This window comes from Homarus americanus, unplaced genomic scaffold (assembly GCF_018991925.1).
Source record: "Homarus americanus isolate GMGI-L3 unplaced genomic scaffold, GMGI_Hamer_2.0 scaffold54443, whole genome shotgun sequence".
Classification (NCBI taxonomy): domain Eukaryota; kingdom Metazoa; phylum Arthropoda; class Malacostraca; order Decapoda; family Nephropidae; genus Homarus; species Homarus americanus.
The window spans coordinates 2,148,964-2,169,510 of NW_024750852.1; positions in this window are offsets into that span (position 1 = coordinate 2,148,964).

Consider the following 20,547-nt stretch of genomic DNA (forward strand, 5'->3'; position numbering starts at 1 on the left):
TTAATATGTATATAAATATTCTCGGATATGTATTGGTGGGCGGTAGTAAGTTAGGAGTAATGCCTAGGAGAGGAAGTTACTTTTAAATCCACAAGAACCAGTTCAGTCTTATGGTGTCACTGCTGCCAGCACGTTACTGTTCTTGGAGACTTTGTGTTTATGTTTTGAGGACACCTTTATATGGCGTGTGTGAGCCTGACAATTTATATCATGGCAGTATTGAACCCTTGAAGCTAAGTGCATATAAATACTCGGGTGTTGTGAGGAGAAAATATACCGTATACATCCCATTCAAAACACACACACACACACACACACACACGCACGGGATTAATTGACTAAAAGACCAGTACTCCCTCTCTTTCACTGCCGGTACTTATCAGTGCTCATAATTAATGCCTGATAAGGAACAGGGGAGCTGGTAGTGGTGGTGGTGGTGGTGGTGGTGGTGGTGGTGCACGAACTGGTAGGGGGGGGGGGTGTTGATGGTTTTAATGATGGTAGTGGTAGTGTTGATAATGGTGATAGTGGTAATGCTGTTGTTGTTAGTGGTGGTGGTAATGTGGTGGAGGAGGTAGGAGAAGTAGTTTAGTAATTGCATTCTCACGCTACCTGTCTTTACCGTCGTTTCATATAACTGACAGATGATAAAGACAACAGACAGACAGATACCGTACTACTAAAATTTATCCATTATCCCATTGAAGTTTACATGAACACTACACAGGTGAGCAAAAAGTCGATTTAATTAACCAAAGGACACACCAAAGTAAGCAAATGGTAGCGTATCATTCTATCACTCAGCTTTATATAACTTAACTGACCAATAAAAACGCTCAGCTTTATATAACATAACTGACCAATAAAAACGCTCAGCTTTATATAACTTAACTGACCAATAAAAACGCTCAGCTTTATATAACATAACTGACCAATAAAAACACTCAGCTTTATATAACTCAACTGACCAATAAAAACGCTCAGCTTTATATAACCCAACTAACTGACCAATAAAAACCCTCAGCTTTATATAACTTAACTGACCAATAAAAACGCTCAGCTTTATTTAACCCAACTAACTGACCAATAAAAACGCTCAACTTTATATAACTTAACTGACCAATAAAAACGCTTCCCTTTATATAACTTAAGTGACCAATAAAAACCCTCAGCTTTATTTAACCCAACTAACTGACCAATAAAAACTCTCAGCTTTATATAACTTAACTGACCAATAGAAACCCTCAGCTTTATATAACCCAACTAACTGACCAATAAAACCCCCTAAACCTTTATATAACTCGGAGTTAGCAGCAAGAAACACGAAGCTTTAAGTCATGTTTACCAAAGTGTTTTAATCCAACCTTCACTAGTTATCGCTTGAAATGAACGGCAATGCCATCAACAGATAATTTCTTTTTCACTTAATCATTTAAATCACTTTTACGTTAACTGGATCCCGGCTACAGCATATCTGAATGTGATCTGCTCTTTGACTGAGAGGATCTATTGCGTGTGTGTGTGTGTGTGTGCGTAAACCTAATAATTCCATGTTATCTATGAAGACAATTGTTATTTTAGTCATCATTCCGAATTACCAATAATCATCTGTTTCCGTACATAAATTTCATAGGTATAGAGTTGATTAAACAGGCCGTCAGGTTATATATATATTTTATTTTTTTGAAGTTAAATCATTCAACTCTAGCGTTAACTGGGGGAACTAATTATACCTAATGGTCATCCGCTATTTATTAATTCGTATTAACAAGGATTTACGACCTGTGTACATAAAGGACGTCAATTGTTTATTTTAAAATTTGGTTTCATCAATGTTTTTTTTTCAGAGGTTAACTTGTATTTTTTTTTTTACAAAGATTTTTATGTTTGGAAATTTTCACCTGAAAACTTGTGTGTTCAGTGTACAGACTCGTCTAATTAATCCTTTATCTATTGCTATATAACCTATCAATCAGTATCAATTATCAACTTTTTTATTAATCTATCTATATCAATCTCTGAAGGTATCAGCCTTGTCCAAATACCACATCAACACTGGTACCACTACCACCACAAATATCAACCATATAACCAAGGAGCACTGCCACCACTACTATCCACTCCAACTAAGGCTCCCCGCCGCCACACGCTCACCTATTAAGACCAACAAGAGAGCTGATAAACTCTTATGAAAGACAGGGACCATCCCCAGCTGAACAAGCCAGGTGATGGCGTAAAGGATAATATTATTTAGGCTACCAATTGCTACTCGATCTCATCTATTATTTCAACCCCTTAAAGTACCATGGCTTAACTCCTCGAGTACAATGGCTTAATCCTGGACCACGATGCCTTGGGTAAGATGGCTTAACCTCTTGAGTAGGATGGCTTAAGGCCTCGAGTACGATGTCCTAACCGTCTGAGGAATGGCAATGTACTCAGGGGTTAAATCAAAATTCTCAAAGGACTAAGGAGAACAAATTCTACGATAAGAACCACAGGGAGAATCAACCACCATCAACAAATGCGAATACGCGGGCGAGAACTAGTTAACTTTAAAAGATCTGTTAAAACAAGAGAGGGCCACGCTGGAGAACCTGAAATTAAAAGAAGAGATGGCGAGATTGAAGGGGGAGGCGGGACAGGGAAAGCCAGTGTCTGACGAAAATTCAAGAAAGCCAGTGTCTGATGAAAATTCAAGCGAGTGGAAGGTTGTAAGGAGAGGGATGACCAAACTGGTGATGAAGAAACACACCAAGGATACGTCAACAACTACATCAGCAGCTAAGTGTACCAACTCGTTCAGTCCCTTGATAGACGAATTGGACGTTAGTACAGTCAGGGACAGGGATGACAAGGAAGGTATAAAAACTTTAATTGTTGGTGACTCACAGGTAAAGCACTTGGACAGGGCTTTTTGTGGTAAAAACATAAATAGGATGAGGGTGTGTTTGCCAGGAGCTGGGGTGGGGGATATAATTGACAGGATGGACAATATCTTGTCTGGTAATGGGAACAAACCCATTATCTGCCTCAGTGCAGGAGGCAATGATATTGGCCGGTGTAGGAGCGAGGAGCTTCTTGATAAGTTCAAGGCAGCTATAGATCGTATTAGGACTAAGGGAGGGATCCCCATCATATGCTGTGTCCTGCCAAGAAGGAGAGTTGGCAGTGAATGGTTGTCAAGGGCAGTTGGTGTCAACGACAGTCTTGACAGATATTGCAAGTCAATATCAGTCCCATTCATTGACAACTGGGACAACTTCTACGGCAGAAGGGACCTTTATGCTAGGGATGGGGTGCACCTGTCTAGGGATGGAGTAGCAACCCTAGCTGGGGCTCTAGAGGGGGCAGTTCAAAAGATATCGAAGTCTTTCAACTGCTAGGAGAACATATGAGCACGGGGGTGGAGGAGACTGCAGTGGGAGAGGGTAAACAAAGTGAAAGATTACAGGGAAATAGTGTTAGGAATGATGACAAAACTAAATTAGACAGGGAGTTTCAAACTAAAGGCGGTAAGGGGAGGACTCAGAACACGACTAACTTAAATGTATACTACGAGAACAGTAGAAGTATGAGAAGCAAAATGGATGATACTAGGGCCTTGGTATGTACCGAAAAAAATCGATATAATAGCATTCACTGAAACGTGGCAGATGAAATTCAATGTGGACAAATGTAAAGTACTCAGTATAGGAGATGTAAACAGGGAAACCAGATACCAGATGAACAACGATGCCATAGAGAAATCCGACTGCGAGAGAGATTTAGGAGTAATGATAAGTAGGAACCTTAAGCCAAGTAAACAATGTGTTTTTGCTCGTAACAAGGCTAATAAAGTACTTGGGTTCATACAAAGGAGTGTTAGTTACAAGACTAGCGAGGTCATCCTAAAACTGTATCTTGCTCTTGTGAGACCACACCTGGATTACGCAGTTCAGTTCTGGTCACCGTATTACAGAATGGATATAGAATCCTTGGAAAGAATTCAGAGGAGAATGACAAGACTAATCCCGGGCATTAGGAACCTTGAGTATAGAGACAGGTTAAAGCATCTTAATTTGCACTCCTCGAGAGACGTAGAGCGAGGGGCGACCTGATAGAGGTGTATAAGTGGAAGGCAGGGCTAAACAAAGGGGACATTACAAAGGTACTGAAACTATCCAACCAGGAGCGAACTCGTAACAATGGTTTTAAATTAGACAAATTTAGATTTAGGCGTGAAATAGGTAAACACTGGTTTGGAAACAGAGTAGTGGATGAATGGAACAAGTTACCAAATATCATCATTAACTCGAATACGCTGAATAGCTTCAAACATAGGTTGGATGCTTATATGAGCAACAGGGGTTGGGTGTAAACGGGACTGCCCAGTATGGGCCAATAGGCCCGCTGCAGTTTCCTCCATTCTTATGTTCTTTTGTTCTTAAGTGACGCTGTGAGATGGTGTACTGTAGATGAGAAGAGGAACGTGGCAGAGATGAATTCGGGAGGCCAGCCCTTAAGCCTCAGAGAATGGATAAAGAAATAAGAAGACAATGTTAATGGTGTTTCCGTGCACAGATTTTTCCTTCACTCACTAATTTAGTACAAAAAATCATCCACATTCGGCCTGGGAAGACATCCAACGTCGATGTATTTACATAATTTGAGGAACACGCGTGGGGAGACGCAGCACCCTAGTGTAGGTGAAGTATGGATGGCAGAAGGGGTGACTGAGGGAGCGTGGCGGGTTTTAAACAATCATTCGCCGTCGACCTTCCCCCACCACCTCTCTCCAGATAGGCTGATAACTGTCTAGATAACTCACTGGGTGGACCATCACTGTCAAAATAGCGACCCTTACCACATGTGTCTGGCTCTATGACGCTTGTCGAGCTCTGGCAGTTTGTGAATGTTCAAATATTTACGACAGTGTTGTTATCCTTGGATTTATTGAACGAGAATTCCCCTCTTATAGGGACTGAATGGACGCATGTTCAGAAGGAGAGATATAGTTGACAGCCATATAAGAGAGAGACGGAAGTAGCAAAGATAGGATACACAGAACCGACAAATATGGACTAGGAAAGCCGGAGCAGCCAGACGCATAACAAACAAAGGGAATAATAAGTACAGGTGATGAAGAAGGGTGACCAGGAATAAGTCATAAGCTGAGCCAACGGGGGAGGGGTATCAAGTTCTCTCAGTGAGTCACCAATAATAACTCATCGAGCTACTGACTCCTCTCTTTACGGGACTGACTGACACTTCTAGAACACACACACACACACACACACACACACACACACACACACTGCTTTACCACATGGTCACCTCAATCGCTTCAGTGAGGAAATAGGACAAGTTTCGACCAACAAACGCGAGCTTAAATGTCATTACCGTCACTAGAATCATCTTCACCATCACTCATCACCAATCACCCATTCTGATTCACCACACTGGAATTATTTTACCCACCATTAAGGGTACTCACCATCAATCACTATCTCTCAAGCACCACGTCACCATCAATCACCATTATATCTCACCAGCGCCACCATCATTCACAACCATTTACCACTTTTAAATACCTGCAGTCACCATCACTCACCATTACCATCACCATCAGTCACAACCAGTAACAATCACCCATGTCACAATTAGCTCACCACCAGATCACCATCATTCACCAAGTCATTAGCATACTAACAACCAGTCACCACCATTACTCATCAAGCCACCATCTTTAAATAAATCACACCACCACTAAGTCACTACCAATCACAATTTACAGTCAATATTACTTACACCATCATCCTACCATTATCACCATCACACTCAAATCACCATACACCATCCCATAATCACCTAAAGTCACCAGTAATCACATACCACAAATAATTCACCCAGTCACTACCACTTTATGACCAGTCACCATTATACCACAATTCACCATCATCCAAACATTAAGTAATCACCATCACTCACCCAGTCACCACTCCTAAAGAATAAAGAAAAAAAAACGAGAAAAAAAAACTCCCCGCCACGCCCAGTCACCTGCAGTCACGTACAAGAGTGTGTGACATTCGGGAAGTGGAAAGCGATGTTCCTCGTTTTTATCAGAATAAGAAAAAGGAGTTTCCCATACTCAGATTTCTCTCTCTCTGTCCTGACACATTTTTGCTACTTCACCTCGACGATGTCATTCTCCAAATCAATAGAGAAAGTGACAGTATACCACCCACCCCCCCTTCCTCCTCCCTCTTGTGTTGTGTGTGTGTGTGTGTGTGTGTGTGTGTGTGTGTGTGTGTGTGTGTGTGTGTGTCCATCATGTATAAACTAAACCTATCGCCATAAGACAACCTATAGTGAACGACACGAAAACAGTTCAATACATACGGTCACTACACATGGTCACTACACACAGTCACTACACACAGTCCACTACAGTCACTACACACGCCCCTACACATAGTCACTACACACAGTTCACTACACACAGTCCACTACAGTCACTATACTCGGTCACTACACATGGTCACTATACACGGCTACACCACACGGTCACTACACACCGCCACTACTTAACACAGCAACAAAATCGACGTCCTTGAGATGTGACCAATCAACGACCTCGCTGATACGACTTAATGTGATGGACGCGGTAAAGAGCAAGATTTATGGCTGCCTAATGCCCACCTTGACCATAATTTACTAAGAGGAATATACTTAGGTTGTGTGCTAACAATACAGATTCATAGTCAGTTCATTCAGTAAAATTATAATACAAATTTACATGGATTCTGTATGTGTATAGACAAAGATGGTATACAAGTCAACATGTGTATATAGACAATGCAGATCCACACTATACATACATACATACATACATACATACATACATACATACATACATACATACATACATACATACATACACACATACATACACAGTAACTAGGTAAACAAAGGTAAACACAATTGGAGCAAGGAGAGCCAACCAAGCTACTAGATGCTAATATTACTCTTCCTTCAATCAGCGTCAAGTCCTTCCAGTGTGTCTGATGGCCAACTTAAAGGCAGATACCCGGTGTACTTCAGGGAGTCCTCTGCCATGCACACACCTTCTTTCTACCATTTTTTATCTTTTTCTCCAATTGTCCGGGACTGACTGACTGACTGACTGGACGGTAAGAGTGCGCGCAGGGAAAGGGCCGACCGCCGCCTGTGGTTTTGCTTGCGGTTAGGGGTCGCTAGGCCAGTGTAAACACGCAGCGACAGTAAGGCTACACTCCATTTTACTCACTTACGAAAAATCTTAGATGTTTACCAAGGTGAGTCCGATAATATGACAGTGAGCTTTATACTTAATTTTGGTGTGTCAGTACAGAGCCTACATCACCAGGTGTGTGTCAGTACAGAGCCTACATCACCAGGTGTGTGCCAGTACAGAGCCTACATCACCAGGTGTGTGTCAGTACAGAGCCTACATCACCAGGTGTGTGCCAGTACAGAGCCTACATCACCAGGTGTGTGCCAGTATCACCAGAGCCTACATCACCAGGTGTGCGCCAGTACAGAGCCTACATCACCAGGTGTCCGCCAGTACAGAGCCTACATCACCAGTGTGTGTGCCAGTACCATCAAGAGTACAGAGCCTACATCAGGTGTGTGTCCGCCTACCAGAGCAGAGCTTCCACATCACGAGGTGTGTGGCTGCACATTTGCACACAGGTGTGTGTGTGCCAGAGCCCACATCACCAGGTGTGTGTGCTGCCAGTACAGAGCCTACATCACTCAGGTGTGTGCCAGGCACAGAGCCCACATCACCAGGTGTGCGCCAGTGCAGGAGCCTACACTCACCAGGTGGTGTGCAGCTGGCACAGAGCTCAAGCATCACCAGGTGTGTGCCAGCATGGTGGCCTAGTGTGTGCAGTACAGAGCCTACATCACCAGGTGTGTGCAGTACAGAGCCTACATCACCAGGTGTGTGCCAGTACAGAGCCTACATCACCAGGTGTGTGTCAGTACAGAGCCTACATCACCAGGTGTGTGCCAGTACAGAGCCTACATCACCAGGTGTGTGCCAGTACAGAGCCTACATCACCAGGTGTGTGCCAGTACAGAGCCTACATCACCAGGTGTGCGCCAGTACAGAGCCTACATCACCAGGTGTCCGCCAGTACAGAGCCTACATCACCAGGTGTGTGCCAGTACAGAGCCTACATCACCAGGTGTGCGCCAGTACAGAGCCTACATCACCAGGTGTCCGCCAGTACAGAGCCTACATCACCAGGTACCATGACCAGAGTATGAAAATGAATGATCAAATGCTTCTGGCTACGCATGTCATTGCTGTACCCTCGTAGTGGTCCTGGCTGTTAATAACACTGCTCTCTTAATTTAACTGCTTCACCTTCGGCGTCTAAGACACTTGATATCATCCAGTGACCCGTGATGGCTCCAAAGATCACTACAGGTTCTAAAAAAGGTTCTTACGATGCATATTCCTTGTAACTGAAGATTGGGAAATTCACGTGTATCTTAGTTGCTATTTCTGTGCAATATTTTTTGTGATTTAGCTCAAGTTGGTGAATTCTCTCGAATGTCCTTAATTACGGGAAGTATTCATCGTGGGAAATTTTGAGAACCTGGTCCCACATCCTTGAACGATCTGTCATTTACAACTTGTGTACAGTGATTCTGTTAACCAACAATTATGATGTCATTCATATGAAGCTTGTCGCACTTGTACTCACATACAAAAACATCAAAGATAACACTACAGGGCGAGTCTGTATATCAAGCTGAACAATTAAATAATAATAATAATAAAAACAACAATAATAATAATAATAATAATAATAATAATAATAATAATAATAATAATAATAATAATAATGGTTGTCCCTCATGTAACGAGGATGGCCGGCCCAAGGGCCACCTAGGCGTGAATCTGTTTAAGGTGTAAAAGTTGTCGCCAACACAACAACCATACCCTGAGTTAACGAGCTGAGTGACTCAGTATCAAAGAGTAGTCAGAGAAAACCGGACAATTCGTTAACTGCAATGGCTAACCATTACCTCGGACCACAATCTGCAAATTGATTAATATCCAGGTTCCCAATTACAGCTGGGTAGACAAAGGCAAATGGCGTAAAGAAACTTGCCCATAGTTTCACCCTGCCCTGCGCGGTGAGCATGCTCACACACACACCATAAATAGGGACGAATAAAGGTGTGATCTCAGACACGTGCGAATACATTCCTGGGGTAAATTATGAATACATTTAATTAAAAGCAGGTGACACATGGCGGCGTGTATGACAGTCACAAGGGTGTGTTGTAAATGTTGTCCCTGCAGTCTGCGGTGTTGTCTGGTGACATCATCCTTGACTCATGTGCTAATATAACTATGTGTTCACTTGTTGGTTATATTAAAAACCGTGAAATACATAGCGGCCAAAACCCGGTTTAACTCAGCTGCCCAATCTGCCTCCACAAGACTTGCCACTCATTAACATGTTGGCGTTTCAAAACCTCAGCACCTTAAAAGAAAGTGTATCTGCACCATGGAATTTAAAAGGTAAACTTAAAAACTAATGTTGACCAAACGCAGCCAAAACCTAGGTATTCGAGGCTTGGGTTTATTTTCTTAACATCTTGTTGTACTGAGCTGTGTCAGTCACTATAAACCAAACGTTTTATGTTTAGTGTATGGTCTTATAACGAGACACGGGGTATTAAGCACATTATTTCAATAAACATTAGACGCAGCAGGTGTGGGTGAAGATGACTCACAACGCTACAGTATATATTAAGCACATACCTCGCTCACCTTACAACTGTCAGGAGTCAGGTGTAGACGGCGGTAAGAAGCACTACATCACCAGCTGTGTGTGTGTGTGTGTGTGTGTGTGTGTATTCAGATAAAAACTCCTCCCACCAATCATTTTATGAACATTAATGATCTAGTAATGCAGATGACCTCGTCCATTAACGAAATTGTGTTGGTATGATAAACCAACAAGTGTAGGTTCACGGTGTTATCATCATGATTTTGTACTTTTTTGTACTTATTGTTCTTATAATTAGTTTCCCGCCAGACTGCTCCAGCACTCCCCAAGATGTCAACAGTACATACTGTGTCGTTTACCTGTCGCTTCACACAGCTCAGGATCACCCAAACTGTACAGTATATCTACACATTCTCAGTTGGGAGACCGTGCGGATAAAGTAATAAGACTGGTGAGAAATTGACTCACCACAACACCCACAACAACGACAAGTTAAGTGAAACCCAACTGCTGAACTTTGATCATTAAAAGTTAAACAAATAAACCTAAAAGTTCGATGTAAGAGAAAGTGAGGCAAATGTGCGCCACACTACACGTGGGTTTACGGTGGACTCGATCGTGTATTCCGGAGTGTGACTTTGGCTGACATGAATGAATCAACTGTAGAACAATGTTACCCTCGACATATTGTTGACACTGAACACCTTTTATATTACTTCTCTTTTGTCTCGCTAGTTTTTTCTTAAGTAAAGAAGTAGATACGAGACAAATGTAAAATGTTTTCACTTATAATAAATTAAGGTAATCTAACTAACTTCACTAATTTGTGTATATAACTCATTTATATATGTTAATAATAATAATAATAATAATAATAATACACCAATAACTTCAACAGGCCCTCATTCTTATGTCCAATAAAATGAGTCATTATTGTGCCTAAGTTTACTGTTGTACTTTATATTTCTGCCACAAACCAACATACACAGCAGGAAACATTCACCATGACAATCTTAGTAACACCAACATTAATAAATCTATTAAGGTGTACCAAAGACGATTAATGAGCGGTTTGGTGATACATGAAGCCCAGCTGAACTGTGACGTCTGAAGTGTAACCAACAATTCAAGATGATCACCAATAAAATTTTTAATCCTTACATAACTGAATTAAAATGAGTTAAGAGGGGAGGAGGTAGAGAGTACACAAGGCGGAGTTTAAGACGAAGGAAGAAGAACAATTTCAACATTACAGCTACAAAGTGGTAGACCTAAAAAATTAATACAGTATGAATAGAGTGTGTGTGTGTGTGTGTAGGGAAGGGAGGGAAGGGGAGGGAAGGGAGGGAGAAGGGAGGGGAAGGGAAGGAGGGGGAGAGGAGGGGGAGGGGGGGGGAGGGAGAGGGGAGGAGGAGGGGAAGGAGGTAGAGGGGAGGGGCGGGGAAGGGGGAAGGGGGGAGAGGAGGGGAGGTAATTAGCTATTTAAGTCACCGATGCCTGGCCGTGTTGACACTGGTGATACACGCTGCCTCCGTCCTCTCACATGACTGAATTAACTATTTATTCCATATATCAATTGAACTATTGTCACTAAGTTATTTTTATCTATATTATTACAGTTATACTCAATAGTGTTTATATTCTCTTATCAGCCTAGTGATGAATTTCCAGTGTGAGACAAACACCGAAGAGACGGAATAAGACAGAGGTGAAGGTATAAGACAGGGGTGAAGGTATACAGTTGACGGAGAGAGGAGACAGACAGGGATGGGGCTCCACAATATCCCCGATTCAACATCACGAGAGAGATAATAATTCCTCTTTTTCTCTCTCGCCATCGACCATTTCATTCTTTATTTGTTTAGGGAATTTCTCATGATCTTCCCTTGGGTATCTAGCTAATTAATTTCGCTTTGATCAAGATTGGTTTTCCCTTCGCCTCAGGCAGCAGCTGATACACATTTATTCAAATATTCATTTCGTAACTTCAAAAAGCCATTAATACAGAGATGACCCGGCAAAAAATCCTAGATACAGGTTAGCGCTAAAAAATGGGTCATTTTTCAAATCCAAAAATATATTTCCTCCAACTCTAAACGATTAAAAGATTTACAAAAATACTCAACACTGTAAGATTCACTTAAACAAATATTACGCTCTCAGAATTTCCTGTGTAGGTTGTGTCATCTACTCCAGTACTCTTCCAATATATTCAAGTATATTATACCTCCTCCAGCTCCTCCTAGTCCTTATACCGTGAAGGTGGAGGCACACACAAGGTCCTGCCCTCACAATGTGGTGATGTGTTTGAATAATTATCACAATCATGTTCCAAATGACGATGGTTAAGAACTCTCTCTACTGCCCAGCTGATGGTGACGTCGTCCTCATCCCATTATATATAACAATAACGCTGTGACAGAGCAAACGGTGTTCTTATCAGCGTAGGGACAGCAACACAGCACGGGATAACCTGGTCACACAACACCACCAACATAACACCTGGCCACATATCAACAACAATAATAGACCTTAATTAATAATCTACCTTGGTAATTAACTCAGCCAAAGGACTCCCCGTCACAGTAATCGTCACCAGAATACCCCCAGCGACTCCCCTCCTCGCCAGATGACTCGCCCTCTCCCACACGTTCCTTCTCGCCTTTACCTACCCCGGGTTACTGTCTCACCTCCACTTGTACTTGGGACCACCTGATAAATAATATTACTCTGTATCATTATTGTTTTATTATTCAATTTTCTTAAAGATACACGCACCGTTCCCACAACTGTTGATACACAAATTTCCAGGGTTGGTTTCCCCAAGACGTTTCCTGACTTTTCAAGGTCTGGAGGAAGTCTGTACACATGTAATACCTACCCTGGCACACACAGAACAATATGAAAGAACGACAAACAATTCTCAACATATCGAATATACACACTCAAGGTTGCATTCGTTATAACTTTGCCAGCGTACATGAGAGACATAGAAAATCTGGAAGAAACAGAAAAAACATTTAATGAACTAATAACAAAATTGCTCAGTTGTGACGTTAGAAGTCGGCAATAACAACGAAAACCGCAGGACAGAGATTGCTGCTTTACGAACACTTTTGTTGACGATCACTACAATTGAATAGCAACGACGGCATGAACAGCGTCCCCTGTGATTACCTCCAACTGTAATGACACCAACCACCGGTGATCATCCTACACGAGTGATCCCAACAAGTCGTTTCACAGTTCTGGAGTGGCATGATCCTGCTTGTCGTCTGCAGGTGTACAGGAGACGTGAGCAGTGTGTGTGTGTGTGTGTGTTTACAGGAGACGTAAACAGTGCACATGTGTGTATAAGAGAGGTTAAATGTGTCTGTGAGCACAAGAGAAGTTAACAAAGTGTCTGAAGGTGCAGGAGACGAGATGTTAATATCAATGTATCGTTTACTCACTTATATATTATTAACACACACACACACATCAACGTCTCCTGTACACATACAAAAAAATTTCATAACTATTATAGTGACACCTTTGAACCCCTAAGAACACGATCATTACCTGTGACTGTAGTGGTTTAGAGGGATTACTGCAGGTGCTCGCCGCCTAGTCTTGGTGATGGCGCTGGTGAGGATAACACTCATGGCCGAGTTTAATATCGTGATTGTATGCTACGAATACCACCAGCGATGATCTGCCTTGATCCCCTGCCTCTATCAGTAGGATTATTACTTGTATCGGGGTCAAAACCTCCTGATTGTGGTCGCTCGATACAAAACCATCGGTGATTTTGCCTTCATTTCCTGATTGTAACGGCGGCAATATTACCGACGATTGGTCTAGTCTTCAGATCATCACGGTGTGAGTAAATTCCTGTAATGATCATTCGGTGCTATAAACGCAAGGTCCAGATTCTGAAAACGACTCGTTGGTTAAATATCCTGTAACGACAGCTTCTACTTAGTAATTTCGACGTCAATGTAACTTCCAGATTTGAGTCAGTCAGTCAGTCAGGGGTGCTCTTATATTAGACGTCAAGACATCACGCCAGCTTCCAACAGTCCAGGACCAGACTAACACATCTATAGTCTAGGAGCTGAGGTAATATTATACACGCCTGTGAGCACTACGAGGTCTGAAAGTAGATTGAGAGCAGAACAAAAAAGTGAAAAGAAAAATATGAATTCGAAATTTAGTCATCGAAGTTTTGGTCTACATGAAAGCGGTCAACGCGGTGCACATGGTTACCGTGTGTGTGGGGGTGAGATGTGTGTGTGGGTGGGTGATATGTGTGTGTATATTTGTTAAGGTGGTGTGTTGTGTGTGATATGTCATGTGGTGTGGTGTGTGTGGTAAGGTGATATATGGTGTGGTGTGCGTGGTAAGGTGTGGAGTGTGTGGTAAGGTGTGGAGTGTGTGGAAAGGTGATATATGGTGTGGCAAGGATATATGGTGTGGTGTGTGTGGTAAGGTGATATATGGTGTGGTGTGTGTGGTAAGGTGATATATGTGGGTGTGGTGTGATATGTGTGGTGTGTGTGGTAAGGTGATGGTGGTGGTAAGGTGATATATGGTGTGGTGTGTGTGGTAAGGTGGATATATGGTGTGGTGTATGTGGTAAGGTATATGGTGTGTAAGTGTGATATATGGTGTGGTGTGTGTGGTATGATATATGGTGTGGTGGCGTGGAGGTGTGTGTGTGGATAATGGTGTGGTAAGGTGATATATGTGGTGTGTGTGTGGTAAGGTGGATATATGTGTGGGTGTGTGGTGGTATAAGGTGATATATGGTGTGGTGGTGTGATATATGGTGGAGTGTGTGGTAAGGTGATATATATGTGGAGTTTCAGTGGATATGTGGAGTGTGTGTGGTAAGGTGATATATGGTGTGTGTGTGGAGTGTGGTAAGGTGATACATGGTGTGGAAGGGTGGAGTGTGTGGTGGGTGGCGGAGATATGGTGGAGTGGTGGTGATATATGGGTGAGTGGTAAGGTGAGGTGTGGTAAGGTGATATATGGTGTGGAGGCATGGTGGATATAGTGTGGTAAGGTGATATACTGGAGTGTGTGGTAAGGTGATATATGGTGTGGTAAGGTGATATATGGTGTGTGATATATGGTGTGGTGTGTGTGGTAAGGTGATATATGGTGTGGTGTAAGTGGTGGAGGTAAGGTGATATATGGTGTGGATGTGTGTGGTAAGGTGGATATATGGTGAGTGTGTGGTAAGATATATGGTGTGGTAAGGTGTATATGGTGTGTGTGGGTAAGGGTGTATGTGTGGTAAGGTGATACATGGTGTGGTGTGTGTGGGGTGGTGTATAAGTGATATATGGTGTGTGGAGTGTGGTAAGTGGATATATGGGTGATATAGGTGTGTGTGGATGTGTGGTAAGGGATATATGGTATGGAGTGTGGTAAGGATAATGGTGTGGTATATGGTGTGGAGGTGTAGTAAGGATTATATGGTGTGGTATGGTGATATATGGTGTGGTAAGGTGATATATGGTGTGGTATGCGGTATATGGTGTGTGGTAAGGGATATATGGAGGTGGTAAGGTGATTATATGGTGTGTGTGTGTGTGGTAAGGTGTGTGGAGTGTGTGGTAAGGTGATATATGGTGTAGGAGTGTGGTAAGGTGATTACATGGTGTGGAGTGTGTGGTAAGGTGATATATGGGTGTAGGTGTGTGGTAAGGTGATATATGGTGTGGTGTGTGTGGTAAGGTGATATATGGTGTGGTAAGGTGATATATGGTGGATGGTGTGGAGTGTGTGTGTGTGGTATAAGGTGATATATGGTAGAGTGTGTGGTGTAAGGGGTGATATATGGTGTGGTGTGTGTGTGGTGTGGTATATGGTGTGGTACATGGTGTAGGTATATGGATATATGGTGTGGAGTGTGTGGGATGGTAAGGTGATATATGGTGTGGAGTGTGTGGTAAGGTGGATATATGGTGGGTAAGGTGATATATGGTGGAGTGTGTGTGTGGTAAGGTGATATATATGTGTGTGGATAGTGGCAGGTAACGGTGGGGTGATGATATGTGGAGGTGTGGTAAGGTGATATATGGTGTGGAGTGTGGTGGTGGAGTGTGTGGTAAGGGATATATGATGGGTGGTATGGTGTGGTGTGTGTGTAAGGTGATATATGTGTGGTGGATATATGGTGTGGTGTGTGTGTGGTAAGTGATACATGGTGTGGAGTGTGTGGTAAGGTGATATATGGTGTGGAGTGTGTAAGGTGATATATGGTGTGGTAAGGTATATATGGTGGAGTGTGGGTAAGGATATATGGTGTGGAGTGTGTGGAAGGCGGATATATGGGTGTGGAGTGTGGTGGATGGTGTGGGTGTGTGTGTGGTAGATGGTAGGATGGTGTGGAGTGTGTGGTGAGGTGATATATGGTGTGGAGTGTGTGGTAAGGTGATATATGGTGGTGTGTGTGTGTGGTAAGGTGATATGGTGTGGTGTGTGTGTTAAGGTGATATATGGTGTGGTAAGGTGATATATGGTGTGGAGTGTGTGGTAAGGTGATATATGGTGTGGAGTGTGTGGTGTGTAAGTGCATGGTGTAGAGTGTGTGGTAAGGTGATATATGGGTGTGTGTGTGTGTGGTAAGGTGATTATATGGTGTGGTAAGGTGATATATGGGGTGTGGTAAGGTGATATATGGTGTGGAGTGTGTGGTAAGGTGATATATGGTGTGGAGTGTGTAAGCGTGATATATGGGTGTGTGTGGTAAGGTGATATATGGTGGTGTGTGTGGTAAGGTGAATATGGTGTGTGCGGTGATATATGGTGTGGTGTGTGTGTGGTAAGGTGATATATGGTGTGTGTGTGGTAAGGTGATATGTGGTGTGGTGTAGTGTGGTGTGTTAAGTGATAAGTGGTGTGGTGGTGTGGTAAGGGATATGAGTGTGGTGTGGTGTGTGTGGTGTGTGGTGTGCGTGTGTGGTGTGGTGTGGTAAGTGTGTGTGTGGTGTGTGTGGTGTGGTGTGGTAAGGTGATATGAGGTGTGGTGTGGTGTGGTGTGGTGCGGTCCGTAGGTGTCGACCTTGGCTGCCACAACCACCTGCACAGGTTGCCATATTTACACTTGCCACTCACCACTGGAAATCAAGGCCACAGGAGAGGAAAGAGGAGAGGAGGAAAAGGGGAAGGGAGGGAAAGGAGGGGAGAGGAAAGTGGAAGGAGAAAGGAGAGGCGAGGAAAGGAGGAGGAAAGGGGGGTAGGGGAGGAAAGGGGAAGGGGAAGGGTAGGGGGGTAGGGGATGAAAGGGGTGGGGAGGAAAGGGGAAAGGGGTAGGGGGAAAAGAGGAAGAAAGGGGGGTAGGATGAAAGGGGGAAAGGGAGGAAAGGGTAGGGGAAAGAGGGAAGGAAGAAAGGGGGGTAAGGAGGAAAGGGGTAGGGGGGAAGGGGAAAGGGAGGAAAGGGGGTAAGGGAGGAAAGGGGAAGGAGGAAAGGGGGTAGGGGGGAAAGGGGAAAGGGAGGAAAAGGGGAGGAAGGGGGGAGGGGAGGAAAGGGGGTAGGGAAAGAAAGAGGGAGGGAGGAAAAGGAGGGTAGGAGGAGGGGGCAAAGGAGGAAAGGGGTAGGGGAAGAAAGGAGGTAAAGGATGGAAAGAGGGTAAGGAGGAAAGGGGTAGGGAGGAAAGGGGAAGGGGAGGAAAGGGGTGGGGAGGAAAGGGGGGAAGGGGAGGAAAGCGGGAGGGGAGGAAATGGGGTAGGGAAAGAAAGAGGGTAGGGGAGGAAAGGGGGAAGGAGAGGAAAGGGGGGTAGGAGAGGAAGGTGGTGAGGCAACGTCTAATATGTACTCACTTATGCCAAGCAGAGCCAGCCACCCATCCACCGAGGTCACGTGTGATAGCTTTGTAAACACTGTACTACTGTTGTCCCGCTATCATTGCTGTAATAGACGTAAAAGTTAACATGACGGTATAAATAGTAACAAGAAAATATAATACCAATAACAAATAAATAAATAATAATAATAACTATAACAATAATAGTAAGTATAATATATAAATAATTGACTTGGAAGACTATAGGGAAAGAGACTCAGAAGCGTCGAAGAAAATAGATTTAATTGTATAAGAGAAATAAATAAAAGGAGAGACAATAGTAAGAAGGAGGATGGTACAGTCTCAAGGTCACACTGCCAATGGTTCCTTCAACGAATATTCTTTGTACGTGAAGATGTATCACTGCACCTCATGTTTTGCCTTAGGTATAGACTACAGCAACAAATACGTTCAAAATGGTGTCAGAATTACGCCAAGACTCAACTTTAGGTAGATACACTCAATTAACACTAGATGTAATTAAGGTAAAGATACTATACATGAATTTCGTCTCCTTGTTATTACTTAATGCACGTATCTAGTACAGGTAAAGTCTAAGTGTAATTTTGAAGTCATTGTAGAAGTCATTTTTGTGATAACCAATTTAATTCAGTCTTTTACCTCTAATTATAAGGAATATTCACTCTTCGAACATCTCGAAAGTCCTGACCCTGTTCTCACATTCTCCAAACCAGGTATACAAGTTCACGTCTAACTGGAGAGCATACGAATACCTCTGTACCTGTCAATCGTGACTCACATTAGCTAGGAAACAAAACATGGCAGGATGGATGGCGTTGAATTTGAACCTGGGATTTTAACTATAACGAGATGTTTTGTTTTGTTTTAAGTCCAGTTATGAAGAAAAAAAACACAAACAAGAGTATCCGGGAGGTGGCAAAAAGCTCTGGGTGGGGTGGGGTGGGGTGGGGTGGGGAGGGGAGGGGAGGGTAGGAGTTGGTATACGCGCCGGGTCGTTTACCGTCTCGCCAACCCTGATTTAAAGGACCACAAATTCACCCACAAGTGTTGCTTAGTGATGATGACGTACTTGATTACCCATTAGTTGATTACTTAATAAACCCAAATGTCTTGCTTGGTGATGACATAATGCACTTGATTGGAGATTACTTGTGTCTGTTATTTCTCATCACACTTACACGTAATGTTTAGTGGTGGTGATGCGACGGCTTTTTTGATTACTCACGTTTGAATGTGTGATGAATGAGTGTTATTTATTTTCGACCTGTCTATCAGTTTGTCTGTCTGGCCACCACACAACGCCCTCCACTCCACTCATAGACGTTTCTGGACTGTCTGTGATACCAAATAACTTCTTACCCAATTTTTCTTGAGACAAAGCCGAAATGGACAACAGTTTTTCGTCTTAAAGCTGAAACAATCGAGATTATTTTATCTCCACCTTCCATATCCTGTACACTGAGCTATTGCCTTCATGTTTGAGGGTTTATTTCTTAAGGTGCCTCTGTCAAGGTCATACAGGGTCAGAGGTTACACCCAGGATCATAGGTCAAACTCATGATCAGAGGTCACACCCAGGGTCAGGGGTCAAGGCCACACATAAGAACTGCCGTCCAGCTCACGATACAGATAGCGTTCTCGGCTGAAGAAACAATGTCATAGTTATACATCATTCATTAATGTAACAAGTAAGTTTCATAAGGTATTTAAATCTGATACAAAAAATAAATTCTGTATTCATAAGTACAGGTCAGTAATACAGTGTGTCATTACTTATCAAGTTATCAACTCTTCAGTGTCAGATGTTACCAGGTTATCGCTGATAATCTCGTCACAATTTTCAGGAAGACGTAAATATTACTGTGGTAGTGACTTAGGAAAGTGAGAGACAACACGAGGAACGTGTTAAGAAAGCCTGTCACTGCTCAGTCACATCTACTTGAGAATCCAACAACATTTCTTGAAACTGCAACAGTCGTGAGGTGTGTCCTTGATACCTGAGCTCCACAGAGGCAACTTAGTGTTGGCAACACTTCTGCCACATTAGTATCAACGAATATTTTTTTCAGGCTTTGAAGGATTTGTTCTGCTATAAACCACATGTCACATGAATTCTTACAGCTGTTATACTCGTGTTCTGCTGTATCTATCTGGTTCACTGCAGTAACTTCAAGCTAACCAGTATCACCCATCAGCATTACGTCATTCCCACAAGGCATTGGCTCCCACGCTCTCCATAATATTAATAATACTAATAATAATACTAATAATAATACTAATAATACTACTACTACTGCTAATAATAATAATAATAATAAAAATAATAATAATAATACCGAATCAGCACTGAACAGTTGTCACTCACTAGACAATAGAATAAGGGGCAACTTACAGTCTCGTAACAAAATTTGCCATAAATTAAGAGCGACAGGTTAGCATTCACCTGGGCGAAGCAGTCTGTGGACGTTGATAAACATATACATTTTAATCTTACGACACAGAATATGCAGTATTTCCAGTTTGCGACATGTGAAAAGTAATATTTCCAGCTTATGATATCATAAAGTGATATTTCTGACTAACGACACGTGAGCTATTTTTCTTTTCTGTGTAACTACAATAAATAAAATACATTACTACAATAAGGATAAAATACATTGCTACAATAAGGATAAAATACATTACTACAATAAGGATAAAATAAATTACTACAATAAAGATAAAATACATTACTAAAATAAAGATAAAATACATTAATACAATAAAGATAAAATACATTAACACAATAAAGATAAAATACATTAATACAATAAAGATAAAATACATTAATACAATAAAGACTAGGTTGGGTTTCTAGTTCCTGAAACCCTTTGTGTCTATTCCTGCTATTTTTATTGTATTTTATTGGTATATGGACAACAACACAGTTACAATTACTGGTATAGCT